Source organism: Megalopta genalis, chromosome 2 (assembly GCF_051020955.1).
Source record: "Megalopta genalis isolate 19385.01 chromosome 2, iyMegGena1_principal, whole genome shotgun sequence".
NCBI lineage: Eukaryota > Metazoa > Arthropoda > Insecta > Hymenoptera > Halictidae > Megalopta > Megalopta genalis.
The window spans coordinates 41,590,101-41,603,986 of record NC_135014.1 but is presented as its reverse complement, the minus strand read 5'-3'; the positions used below and the strand labels follow the sequence as shown (position 1 = coordinate 41,603,986).

General features: G+C 39.4%; 2 long non-coding RNA genes across 2 annotated transcripts; both read right to left on the bottom strand.

Annotated features, from left to right (window-relative positions):
- Window positions 1-4,832: 4,832 nt before the first annotated feature.
- LOC117219495 (uncharacterized) lies at window positions 4,833-6,210 on the bottom strand. The gene is made up of 2 exons (XR_013032842.1): window positions 5,476-6,210; window positions 4,833-5,122 (listed from the first exon to the last, which is right to left on the bottom strand). It is a non-coding gene; the product is annotated as an uncharacterized LOC117219495 (long non-coding RNA).
- Window positions 6,211-6,475: 265 nt separating this feature from the next.
- Window positions 6,476-9,466, bottom strand: LOC117219494 (uncharacterized). Its single transcript, XR_004490033.2, has 4 exons — window positions 9,293-9,466; window positions 8,946-9,076; window positions 8,800-8,874; window positions 6,476-8,624 (listed from the first exon to the last, which is right to left on the bottom strand). It is a non-coding gene; the product is annotated as an uncharacterized LOC117219494 (long non-coding RNA).
- Between the last annotated feature and the right edge of the window lie 4,420 nt (window positions 9,467-13,886).

The following is a 13,886-nucleotide window of genomic DNA, read 5'->3' as shown; positions in this document are numbered from 1 at the left end:
AAACGCCGGAGCACGGATTTTCTACGCAATATTTTTGCATATTTACGAGAAGTTGTTTACCTAAGGAGAAAACTGACTACGACATCTGATTCTGCAAAGATTTCGGAAGATGAAACTATCGAGAAAAAGTGTCGAAGCGGTTATAAATCACTATAGGTCGAGAAAATATCTGTCGGCAACACGTACACAGCGTTTTGCCGCCGCGTGGTCTCGCTCGCTTGTCTCGATGCAGCAGTGCTGAAACTACGTGTGATCAACGCCGACAGAGGCACCCAATGGGGCACCCATTCTGTCTGAGTAACATTCGATTATTTTTCTGACATTGAACCATTCTATCTTATCTTTATAAATATTAGACTCTATCTTTACTTTATTAAATAATAGATACTATGGTCTTCCAGATTAGTACGGTCTTTCATGTTTCATTCAAATCGCTGCATTTTATGAGATTATACAAATTTATAACTCGACGTCACCGGTTAATGCATCTCTTTTTTAATTACCAGTTTAAAACGTCTCTCTTTTTTAATATTTGCAAGGAAACATTCGTTGATATCGGAATGGTGACGTGTGTTAACTGTTCAAGCATAAAGTGTTGCAAATTAGACCATGTACATGGCAATTCCAGAAACTGTCAGCCAAGTTATAGCTTTGTTCGAAGTTGGCATGGAAGTTTTGCAGGAAAATATTGTATGGTTTAACGACCTCCATTATCTATGACACGATTATTTTCGAGCGAATATCGGCGTGCTTGCAATATACAGTTGCAACTCTCTTTGAAACGATGTTATACCACGTACTTCATAAAAATCGATATCTTTGGACATTTTGTGCTGGTGCAGCGCAAACTTTTACCTTGAAAATACAAAAGCAAGTAAACGCTCATTAATTCAAACCAAACAAATTCAATTAATCTCACTCGAATAAGATGGCAATTAAAAATGTTGTATAAACCTGGCACAGGGATTGATTAAAAGCTTACAATCAATTTAAAATGTGGAATGTACGTGATACCTCATTTTATTAACACTGGGTTAAGCGAGTTGTCCTGATTTTGTGTGTTTACATTTGAGTAACACTAATTTATATTATTAATTAATTAACACGTTCCGTGCCGAGCTTTTTTTACTCGAATCTTCACACTTTGATATTTTACTAAAACTTGATGTATTACGTGCAATTATTAATTCTCGTACACATAACAACGTAACAAAAACTTATCAACGCCCATTCTTGCGGTGGAAATTGATTCTTCGGTTCTAAATTTCTTGTAAACAATTTGTTCAGTTCACTAAGTAAACATGCAAGCGTGTACCATCGATGGTACACGTGGCACAGAACGTGTTAATTAATATATTCGAGCAAATTGATTTTGTCTAGGATATTTAGTATGAAAAAGAGTTAAACCACAATCCACTACGATCAATTTTAACTTCCCAGTTTCAACTTAATTCATTAAATTACCTTAAGAAATATTGAAGAACAATAAAGTGACACAATTTTGAAGGAAGTTTATTTTTCTTGGCGTGTTACCCTGTCGAGTACAGTGAAGCTGTAGTCGTTGCAGCAGTGAGAAAAATAATACGGGCAGGGGTGAACAGTCTCGGAAGAAAGCGGGTGGATCGAAGGAGTAGAAAATTCCTCAGGAGCGAAAAACGCGAAGCCTCTGAACGATCCGCCGCGGCGTGACATGCTAGGACCAGTGACGTCATCGTCCTTTCGTTTTATCGCGAGTTACGGGCGCGGGCTTGAGGAAGGTCAGGGCTATTCTCCCGACCCCGAAACGATTCTACCGTGCATGTGCCGTGACCACGCATGGCCGTAGCAAGACTCGCTGGCGCCTATGTTGGGGCTGAACACACGCACCCGTTCGCCGCGCACACGCTCCTACACGCTCGCACGTGCTCGCACACACGCTCGTGTAAGCCTGTGTACGTACACGCGCACGCCGGCCATACGCGCGAGTAATCGCATCGCGTGTGTCCAAACGTGTACACAGTCGGTGTATGTGCACCTAAGCACATAAGTACAGCCATAACCGCCAACTTCGTGAATGGAGGAGCAACGGACGATCAATGCTCCCTTACGTTTATCTACCGCGTTTATGTGCGTTTCACTGGTCGGCAAGCAGTTAGCTTGGTCTTTCTGGACACGTATGTATAGTCATTGACGCGAGGGCTAAGTAGTCTAGCTTCAGCTGGAACACATTAACGTTTCAGATCTACAACCGTGACGAAACTGAGCAAACTCGGATTTTTCGCATCTTCGCATACAATGAGTCTGACCGGTGCATCCATTAGGAGCCATTATGTGCTAATTGATATACGTATAGAAGAGATCATTTTGAATTTGCAAGCGGCGTGGTTCCTGTCGTCAATTGGTAAACGGGATTTTTGTTACAGAAAATATTTTTTCTAGCCATTTTTTCCTATCGCGTACGGTTTCGATGAAATTCCACTTCGAATCACTGAAACTCACTGTTTCAAATGAAACAGGAGTTTTATATTTGTTTGCAAATAGAGTGTTAATATGTTGGCTGATATTACTGCTGGGAACTCGAATGGGATGTTCCAGACGACAAATATTACAGAAAATCAACAAATAGCACATTTTAGGTAATGTTTTACACCTTGAGAATTTATTGTATATATAGGATTATAGTAATTATCAAATATTAAACTGCGTGATTGTATATTTGGATTCAGAGTAAAAAATACTATTAAGATTACACATTAAACATTGTGTATCGAAAAATGAGCCAAATTTTGTAGACCAGTGTAATCTGGTCTATGCATGAATGTTATTCATTTATATGCAAAATCGAAACAAAATTTAATTCTCTTATTATCAAAATCTGAATTTTTTCCACACATTTGAAAATTAGTATTCACGCTAACCTATTTAGATCTTCTTATATTCATTGGGATCCTCAAACCGTAAAAATATTGAGAAAGTAATTGATGTCTTGCAAATTTATTCTTTAATTTCAATTTGATTAAATCAAACACTTTATTTTGAGGTTGTTGGCGCGACAGTCGAAGTGTAAAGGAAATGATTAAGGACGAAGATGTTCTAATCAACGCAACTATGAATGAGATCGTAGTGCAAGGAGTTAATAAGATCTTGCTTGGCTCCTGATAGAAAAGCTGCCTTAGACGTTTTTGGAGTTATTCGGGTATTAAAAAACCTCATTAGCAAGCACTGTCTACAGAGGGCTAACTGAACATGTCAAACGAACTTGTTCCTGGTTTGGATCAGTCCGCCGAAGGATTAATGATAGAGTTTCGACGCTGAGGAATTTCGTGGTCCCGCTGATTAGACATCCGGAAGCGGCTATGGGGGGTCTAGGTGGATGCTAGTAAAAGATGACATAGCGACGATGATAAATGATTAGATCGTTTTCTACGCGTTTGGTTGAGATAAGTGGGCCACGAGCTCTTGTAATGGGGGAGAAATAGAATTCTACATAAATTGTGCTAAATTAATTATCCACATTGTGATTTCAGACAGGAATTGTTGATTGGAAATTACGTGAAGATCGTCAACAAATTTCGTAAACAATTGAAATTGCTAATGCGGCCAATTCTATAAATAATAAGTGCGCGCAAAGTTAATGGACGAATTATGTTTATTGATGATAATGAATATGTATGGAGTAATTGTAGATTATTTAAAACTCAGCAATTTTTCATCGATGCAAATGATGTTAATTATAGCGTACAGTCAATCTTTGTATTTTACTTTTTAAAGAGATCAATGAAAACAGCAGAATATCGAGGACGCCTTCGAACTTTAATCGTTAAAATAAATTATCAAACGTGGATCCAGGTGATATTCAAATTTCATTGTGCAATTATTAAATTAACGACAAACGCAACGTTCTTGTACATTATACGCGAACCTCAAGGAACGTGTAATGTGTATTATTAATTCTCGTCCAACTCAGCCTTCGAGAAAGAATTAATTTTAATGCTGTGCATACCTTTTTTCGAATCAGATAATGAATTTGATCATGCCAATTGTTTACTGTTAAACTACTCAGACAATGACATCGATCAACGTAAAATAAAATGTGGCGATCTTAGTCGGTGGTAGTGAAAGGCTCAGGACGTGAACGATTTTGTTCATAAAATAGTAAACGCATGCAGCCGGTGAATTTGTATTCCTTCTCTCGGAAAATAAAAATCTCCCCCGTCTGTTTCCGCTTATTTTTTCATCACGCATAGTATGCCCTGTGGTCGCAACGCAGAAGGGCTAATGGCAAATTGCTCGCAACGTAGATATGTAGTTTGCCGACAAAATGTCCATGTTCGAGTTGCCACTCGTGTTCCTGAATCACCTTCGGACTTTGAATTTGCGCATCGATCGTGGGATTGGGTATTGTTTAGAAATACCGAGAAATCAAAATCTTATGAAATCAACGTTCTACTGCAAGATTTAGCGCATTTCATATCTTCGAATAAAATGAAACGCTTAAATTGATCTCGCTCGCACCAGATAATTATAAAATATCGCTTCGTCATGGTATTATTTGTATTTATTTTCGATGAAAACATTGAACTGCGTTCTTTATTAAGCTTTGCAATTATTCAATTCAATCGAAAAACCTATCAAAACCTTAGTCAAGACGTCTAAAAATGGTTTCACGCACGAACGTGAAACGGGTACGAAAGATTATTTACAATTTCATTTCTCAACTTTTTTCAACATTTTTATATAGGTTTTAGATTCTGCATGATATAGATATGTAGATATATAGATATCTGATATATAGATCTATAGATTTTAATGAAACATGGAAAAATTTTAATTAGCACGTTGAGTGACATTAATTTTTTATCAATTCTCAAACATCATTTTTATTATAATGTACTCGAACAAACTGAACGTTATTAGGATGACTATATTGTTAATGACTATATTATTAGGATTAAATTTTGAAGTAACTTTAAGCGTCGATTTTTGGTATTCCACGTGTTCATTGGTCGAAACTAAATAATTAAATACCAATGTGACACTACTTCCAACGCTCGCCAACAGATGGACACATTTTCGCAACTACCTGTTCCGTCCTTAATCGACCTTTTCGCCAAACTTCGCTTTTCCATAATTCACAGAACCGCTGAAACGATATTTATTGGACAATATTTATTTGGACCCAGAGTTTACAAACATTCCACCTACATTCTAATTTTGTGACAGTCATGTGTAATCGTTAACTATTAATATTGAAACGAATGAAAGAAAGAGGTTTTAATAATATACGAATAAAAATTAATCGTAACGATTCGAACGGATCTAGCCGTGACTGTCATAAATGCTAAAAAATGACCGCCGTCCAATGGTTAATAACATGCACAAGATATGGAAGTTACACCAATCGTCAAATATTTACTGTACAAAACATGGGTCCTTCACGACCCTATGTATGCCACCGACGTCTAATCCTTGTTGAATTATAGAACTGTTACGCACCTCTATCCAGTCGATTAAACGACTAATTTATCTTTGCATCGTATTCTTTATGCGTTTATTTTCGTTCAGTATTTTTTCTTCACACGTCGCGGTCGCGGCGAACACGTACGCACTATGCGGCCATGCACTATTGCAGTTTATGTGCCCGATCCGTAAACAGGATTACCGCACGCTGTAAATACACACATGCTCTTATAAACTATTATTATCTTACGCTCCAACCACGTTACGGCATTATATCGTTATACACCTGATTGGACTTTTACCTTTCCTTTGCCACCAGCGCTACGAAACACCGACAGAACGAACTCGGGAGGTGTCCATTACATTCGCTATCAAAACGTATGTGTCTCTCATAAAACTGTTTGTCAAAACAGTCCGGATATTCGCCGATGGCAAAATAGCGTTTTCGGAAATCGTTTTACGAATTTAGCTCCAGTTTTTTCAATTTTCAATTCATTGAAATATTTTCTCCAGACGAGTCACGTCCACGAGAAATGCATAGCTGCATTTTAACCACTTATGCTACGATTTCTTGTATAACTGCGTTGATTAGCACTTCTTCGTTCTGAACCAGTTAGCAATTTTTGACGAGTATACTCGTCATAACACAGTATATTGCCATTTCCTCGTGACGAATGTATTCGTCAAACGCAGTTAACTGGTTAAAAAGGATATATGTATACTTTGATATTCTTTATTAACCCTAGAAAGATAACCATATGACAACGTACGTAAAAGATAACCATACGCTTCAGAGGCGCATGCTTTTCTAAGGCGTCAATTTTATACTAACAATGGATATTTATTTAAGTTAATCTAGTCATTTTAAAGGTTTGGCATTATTGTAAAAATAAAATGCATTTATATTATATTTTTTTATATTTTAAGTAATTTTAAACTTAAATCACTAGACCTCTATGAAAACGGTGCAGTCAGTTGTTTATTTCGCAGGCGCCTCTGCGACGTAGGTTATCTTTCTCGGGTTAAATTATATATCTTATATTTAAATAAAATATTAATATATTTTAATAATATATCAATACATTTTATAGTTAAACAAGACATGAAGTGTCTAAAATTAAAATTAAAAATCGAGCACGAGCATCGCATTTACCGGTATCACCTAGGTCGGTGAACAAAAACACCAGCGCGGAGTCTGTTTTTGTGCTCCGTGCCAATGTCAGCTGTTCAACGAGCTCGTCACCGGCCCAGGTGAACGACCCAGCTTGTATACAATCGTCAATATGTGTGTGTCGACTGGGCCATCCTTCCAACAATCCCAATATCAAATCCGTTACCTAATTTCCTTGGTTCCCACACACCGCTGTTCGTTAGTGTATTGAACCTATGCAACTGTCACGAATGTCAGCGCTGCTTAGTCCCTTCAATTTTCAAATTCCTCACTCCTCTACCTCTCCTAATCGATGGCCCACGATAATAAATAGAGCCGTTTAATTCGATCGCGGCGAGTCTTTTGTCGATTGAACTTTTTATAATTATGCTTGGTAATTCTATTGCGCTTGCAAACCTAGCTACAGCTGTATAGCCATAAATCGATCGCTTGATCGTATCATTCGTCAGCTTCGCGATACATCATCACATTCCATCATTCTTTTGTTAAAATATATTTAGTTTTACTACACCAGCGTCTTTTTTACCGTACAGTCCACCAATTCCACTAGAGTCCTTAATATGAAGACAATCAAACAAATACAGTAACTTGCACACTTTGCAAAAATATTGCAATAGCTAACTGGTTAATAGAACAATATAAACTTTTGATTCTTTTATACCATTCTTTGCTTTCCTTTCTAAATTCTGATGATTGAAGAATCAAATTTTATTTCGAATTAAAACAAATCTCACCAATTTGACTCATTGTTGTAGTGTAACACTAGAACTATCAAACCAGTCAAATTGACTACGTTTTAATTTTTTCTTTTACAGTTCCTGATATTATACAAATATATCCAGGAGAAATGTTTAGGTAGACTTCTTTATTGAAGCATATGTTATGATTTAAATCATGCGAAGTTTAAATAAATCCAGTTATAAAACAATACACATTAGTCGTGTTTATGGCTCGGTAGTTTTAGTGTTAATGTTTTGCGTGTCTTTTACGCTTCTTTTACAATTACTAAAATGTATCACAGATTTGAAAATGTTTAAACAAATTCACAGTGATCGTTGTCTTAATCTAAACGAATAATATTAAGCATTAGAAAAAACTGATTGTTCAATTACCCAGAAATCCAGTCGTCCTAACGTTTTCGTCCGTCTATTAATTCAGCTACACGGCGTACACGGTGATCCACAGTACAAACACATAAACTCGCAGAGTGACTGATCGAGCAGAGATTTTTCCTGTTGTTGGTAATAAATAGTCCAAGGAGACGACTGAAAGTAACCTGTAGACAGGTCCGAGAGATATTTAAGTTTGGGACACAATTCTCGCAGCCTCTCAGCTGTTCAATTAGCCAATAGAGCCACGAAGAGGTTGTTAGCGCGTGTTTCATCGGGAGGTTACAGGTTGTTCGCCCATCGAAGGGTCGGTCCCAGCCGGTACGGGACTGATCTGTGTTAATTGCGGATGGACCAGTGTAAACAAAGGTAATAAATAACTGGGCTCTGACCGAGCAGATACTGCCTATCTATCTCCCTGGCAGTTAAAACAGAATTAGGATTACACGCCTGCAAATAATAATGCTGTATCCAGTGTTTCCCTGCATGTGACATTGCGACACCATCCGTAGACCATTCCTGGACAGACAATGGTCAGCCGGTGGCGGGTGGTATATTGTCCTGTCAGTTTCACCCAGAGTTTTTGGGGTGTTCATGGTCATCTCCGAAAACGCAGGTGTTGCGCGTTCATCGAATATCCTACTGGGGGTCGTCGGACCCTCCGCTCTCGGTTATCCCACTCTCTACACTTTGTCCACGCTTCTTTATGCCTTCCTAGTGGTGCACAGTTATGGAACTGACCAGTGACTGGTGTCACTTGACGATGCGCCTCATGGTTAGCAGGTTGTTGGAACCTGTCCCCGCGTCCTTGATCCTGGAATCCATTGCCACTGCGATCCACGACGATCGTTATTGATACGCTATCGGCCAGCTGGAGTTTAGAAGATCGCTTCTAGAACATTGAACTGTTCCACACGTTTGCTACCATAATATCACTTTTATTGTCACGATGTTTTCTTAACTTCTCGCACGTTTATTTCGCAACTGTATTAATTACAACTGCTCCGGTCTTAATTATTACGCTGGTGCATATGAAATGCCGAATTTTTATTACATGCAAATGTTTGTCTCCCTGCTTACCTTATGTTCTTGTTGTTTATGACGCAGCCTCTTTCACAGCCATATCGTGTCTTGTACCTTCGAAACATCACCGCTCTATAAAAAATCGAGTTATTGAAAACCCTCTATGCTTAATTGATGATATAGGATTACATTTTTTAATTCACCTGTTTTGTCTATATTTTTCGAAGCCTTCAGAGTACATCGGATGCAACGTTTACAAATCTTGCTATATTTTTATTAAATTTTAAGGAAACATTGTTTAAGATAAATACTGCAAAGTGATTATAAAAGTATTCTGTAAAAGATTGAACAACATTTTAAAAAAGTACCTTAAAAATGATGGACCCTTCCATATAAAATATGAAACAATTTAACAAAAATATGTCCTACAATTGTTATCATAAAATTAATCTGCACAGAAATTACGAGATCTCAAACAACGTATAAAGTCTGACATAGATAACGTAAAATTCGCTTATTTACATAAATGCTAACAATTGCTATAACTTACCTTGATAATCAAAAATTAACAAGGATTTACTTAGAATTTCTCACTATTGACAACTAAGTTCTGGTCCGGTGAAAACGAAGGATGACACTTCTTGAGAAGAACACGACACAAGCACCCACCAAAAATTGAATAAGTCCGACAGACAAGGGACGAACAAGCGTTTAGGTAGATGCCCCACGCCACTGAGTGGGGACTTATAGACACCCGCGCATGCGTCGCCTGCCTCCACTCCTTGCGTACCCTCTTTCCCTAAATGCACTGCCCCTGGCGGGCATTTTCGGTGTCCGGGTGCCGGTAAAGTTTTCCAGAAAATTTATCACGTTCCCGGTCAAAAACGCGAATTAACGCTGGCCGGTCGCAACGCGAAGCGCAGTCGTATAAACGGAATTACATATCGTATTTTATCGGTACATTTCTCACAATGCCACCGAAATATATTACCGTTTGCCGTGCGACGACGTTTACGATGCTGATCACGCCGCAAGAATGATCTCATCAAATCCGATAACTAGACGATCCAATCAGTCAGTCGTCTACAAACAGACACGGGACGAGGATCAGTACGGAACGGAACGTTCAATCGGCCGAGTAAAATGGCGCTGGTTTTTCCCCGCACCCCCGCCGTGGCCCTCGAGCCAAGAGATGGTAATCACAGCCCGATCATGCCCGATTCCCCATAGTTTCGTGCTTAGATACTTTTTCGACCGATGTGGTTAGTCATTAAGGCTTGGCGTAAACGCGCCACTCGAGGGCGTCTCCCGTCCCACTGTGGTCGTGGCTCCAATCGTCTGACCGTTCGCCGACCAAACCCGAGAGAAAGGAAAAAGGGACACGCCGGTCCGCGCGCCGGTCCACCGAGCACTCTCTAATTGCGGCTAATTTTGTTAATTACCGTAGAAGCACCGCAGCGCAGCGAGCCCACTAATTCGGGGGTCCTACATTGTGTCTAGACTTTAAACAACATTCGCGCATCCTGTCGGCCGCACATTCCGCCGTCGCTCTCTTCTCTTCTCCGTCCGGATCTTTCTTCTCTCCCACCTCATCTCGTTCTTCATCCTCGCCACCAATTAGCCCTAACTGTTCATTCACGTGCGCGCGTTTTTCTCACGGCTTAACGCGAGCGCGCGCGCCGACGCGAAGTGGGCTATTTGCCCCGAAAACGCGGTAAGAAAGATTTTCTGCCTGGTATCGTATATCTTTACCCAACTTTCTGATATTTCAGGTAATTAAAACATTACATGTGTGTACTTATGAACATACAATAAGTTGCAGAGTCTATTTTTTAACATTTATAAACAAAAATATAACTGAAAGTTACATGTATTGAATATCTAAGCGATAAACCAATTAACAACAAATGAACAACGAATTAGTAACAACACATATAAATATGTTAATATTTATAAAATTAATTAATAATATACATATATAAATATAATATATATATATATATATATATATATATATATATATATATATATATATATATTTATTTATTTATTATAATGGAGGAGTTCCTGAGGTCATTTGAAGTAACTTTTTCCTTAGCGAAATTGTAATCCGCTGCTTCGTTTACGAGTTACTATCGTAAACAGTTACCAATGAGAGGCGAGAGGGGAAACTGCGACGTGGTTGGCCAGCGAGCGGAACTTGGCTCCGCCCCTGGCCGCGACAGAAGAGGGGATCTACGCTCAGGCTCTGTGACTCGTTCGAAGCAATAAACGAGTCACAGAGCGCGAACTTCCAAAATTTTAAGAAAAACGCTGTTCATTCTTATTTTAGAATATCTCAAGAATATTTAGTAATTTTTCGGACCCGAAAAAATAAGTAGTTTAACCGTAACAGCCGTTTTAACATTCTGGTGTGCATGACATCTCATGTTTACCATGTGAAATTTGTATGCGGCGCGTACAGTGAAATTAACAATAAGAGTAACTCCGTCGAAGTACGTAAATGATATTTTAATTTAAATAATTCCGTGTCCGAACAGAATTCGACAAATAATTCTCAAAGCTATTTTATTGATAAATAACCTCGTCAAAGGACGTAATGGATTTGTTTGTTTGAGAAATGCGAAAAATATTATTAATAAGTTGAAAATCCACTTCTTGCTCGAAAATATGTGCAGGAAGAGTGCATTGACCTCGTACAATGTACGATGGATTGCACAGCTGATCTGTATGCGACAATGATGAACAGAAGGATGTCTCCGAGCAGGCTACTTCATTTTCATTACACTATCATTAAACACTGATCACGTGTTCGATAATAATTCCAGACGAACTTTCCTGGTTTAATATGTGTGGCTCTAGAAAGTGCCGATATTTCTATGAGACACATACGAAGTTCGCACCGAAGTGCGTGCCGCGTTGACACATTTCGTAACGTTCCCCTGAACCCTTTGCAGCATCCTTGGAGTAAACGCGTTGCGCGTTTTTAACGGTGTGAACTTGGAACGTGTCTCATAGAAAAAGTTCGTCCGACATTATTATCGAATAAGTGATCAGTGTTTAGTGATAGTGCAATGAAAGTGAACGTTAGAATAGCTTGCTCGGAGACGTTCTTCTATTCGTTACCGTCGGCTGTTCCAGTTAAACTACTTATTATTTCAGGTCCGAAAAATTACTGAATGTTCTTGAGACATTCTAAGATAAGGATGAACAGCATTTTTCTTAAAATGATTATTGCCACGTGGTTAAAAAAATCGGAAAGTTCACGCTCCGAGGCTTGTTCATTGCCTCGAACGGGGCACGGAGCCTGGGCGTAGTCCCCTCCTTCCGTCGCTGGCTCAACCACCATGCAGATCCTGCGCTCAGCTTTCATTGGTCACTGTTTTTAGATAATAACTTATAAACAAAGACACGGATTGCATTTTCGGTAAGGAAAAAATTGCTTAAAATGACCTCAGGAATCCCTCATTTCCCGCTCGCGCAATAACTTTGGGACACTCATACATGTACGGAACAATTGGTGTGATGTATTTATTATAATATTTATAAACAAAAGTATAATTTAATGAAAAACTGCAATATTGATATTGTCCATTTCGTGAAGAAAATTATTTCCTGCACTGCTTGGTAATTCCGAGCGGAGTTCTTGCACCGCTATAGGGATGTTAATAATTATGACAATGTCGTAAAAAAAGGGTTCCGCCTCTATGAGAAATTCTTTGATTTTAACAGAACTTCGTCACTTTACTCCACTGTGCGACGCTTATGGTCGTGCGATCCGATTCCACGTTTTCGAACAATGAACCTTGCTTCGATGAACGAATGGAAAGCTGCTTGCCAATGTTACTGACCACGGAGAAAGTGTGAAAACCGAGTTATGGCCGCGAGTTATGCGAGCCGAACCGAGGAGCTCCAGTCCGGACTAAATGCGTCGGTTTCTTTTAATTCGCATTGGAATTCTTCGGGCGAGCATTATTTCCACTAGGTGTATAGAAGAAATACAGTCGAACAAGTAGCATTGTGTTTTAGCTGCGGCGGTCGTCCCGTTCCACGTTCGAGCGGTTTAGTTTCGTTCGAATTCCATTTTTCCATTGAAGGTTTATTCTTACTTACCGCGCTGCTGAATTGTTTAGAAAACAGTCGACGTTTCCGCTAGAATCGAGTTATGCAAAATAGTTCGCTGAACTGGATATTTACATAAACATCGACACTCTACCGTAATATTAAGGTAATTATAGTACGCGTGCAGCGATAATTTAAATGATATATAATTTACCACCTGAATATTATGGAATTATTGTAATTAATTTGATGTGTTCATACGTCACGCGCCGTTATTTTCATTAGAGGTAGAATCGTGGAACGTGCAGCTTCGCGTGGACCTCGGTCTATTTAAAAACTGAGAGAGACCCCGGGGACGACTGGTGGTGACCATTCGGGCGGCGGTTTTCTCAGTACCAGCAAGGCCAGTGATGTTAACAGGTAGTGGAAAACGGGCTGTTTCCACAGAAAGAATGGAAGGCTTAGAGGGATGGATGTCCGTGAGACGTAAAAATAGTCGTTCTCCCTAGGCAAAGACCGGTGAAATCCTCCGGGCATTTTCGACGCGCCGCCACGGGGACGTAAGAACAATATTTTACTTTGAATGCCGATGGCCAGCACCTGCTGGTGTCGAACAATTCTACCACCAGGTCCAGCTACCTGATGAACAACAACCGAATCTGCCAAAATTCTGTCTTTCTCTCTCGTAGCATCTCCACCTCTTTTTATCCCGCTTTCGTTTCCTGTTGCTCTTGGAGGCCTGCCGCCGAAAAAAAAAGATCAGGATCATCTTCATAACTGCGGACCGAACAGCCGGAGAAACTGCGGACAATGAAGCTCAAGCTGCGCGATCCTCTTGCGCGCGAAGTCGATTTACTATTGGACAATTGTTGCTTAGTTTCCTCTCCGTTTCCTTGAACAGCACACTCAACTCCAAACTTTCCGTCTATAAAAATTCGGAGAAACTCTTCTCCTTCTGGTACGGTCGATGATCTAACTAGTCATCGACGTTTTCTAGCCTCCGATTTCAAGGTTGCAAACTGATTTTATTGAGCAACGATGGGCAAACGCGGCTGTTCGTTAAGTGCGGCTTCCATTGAAAA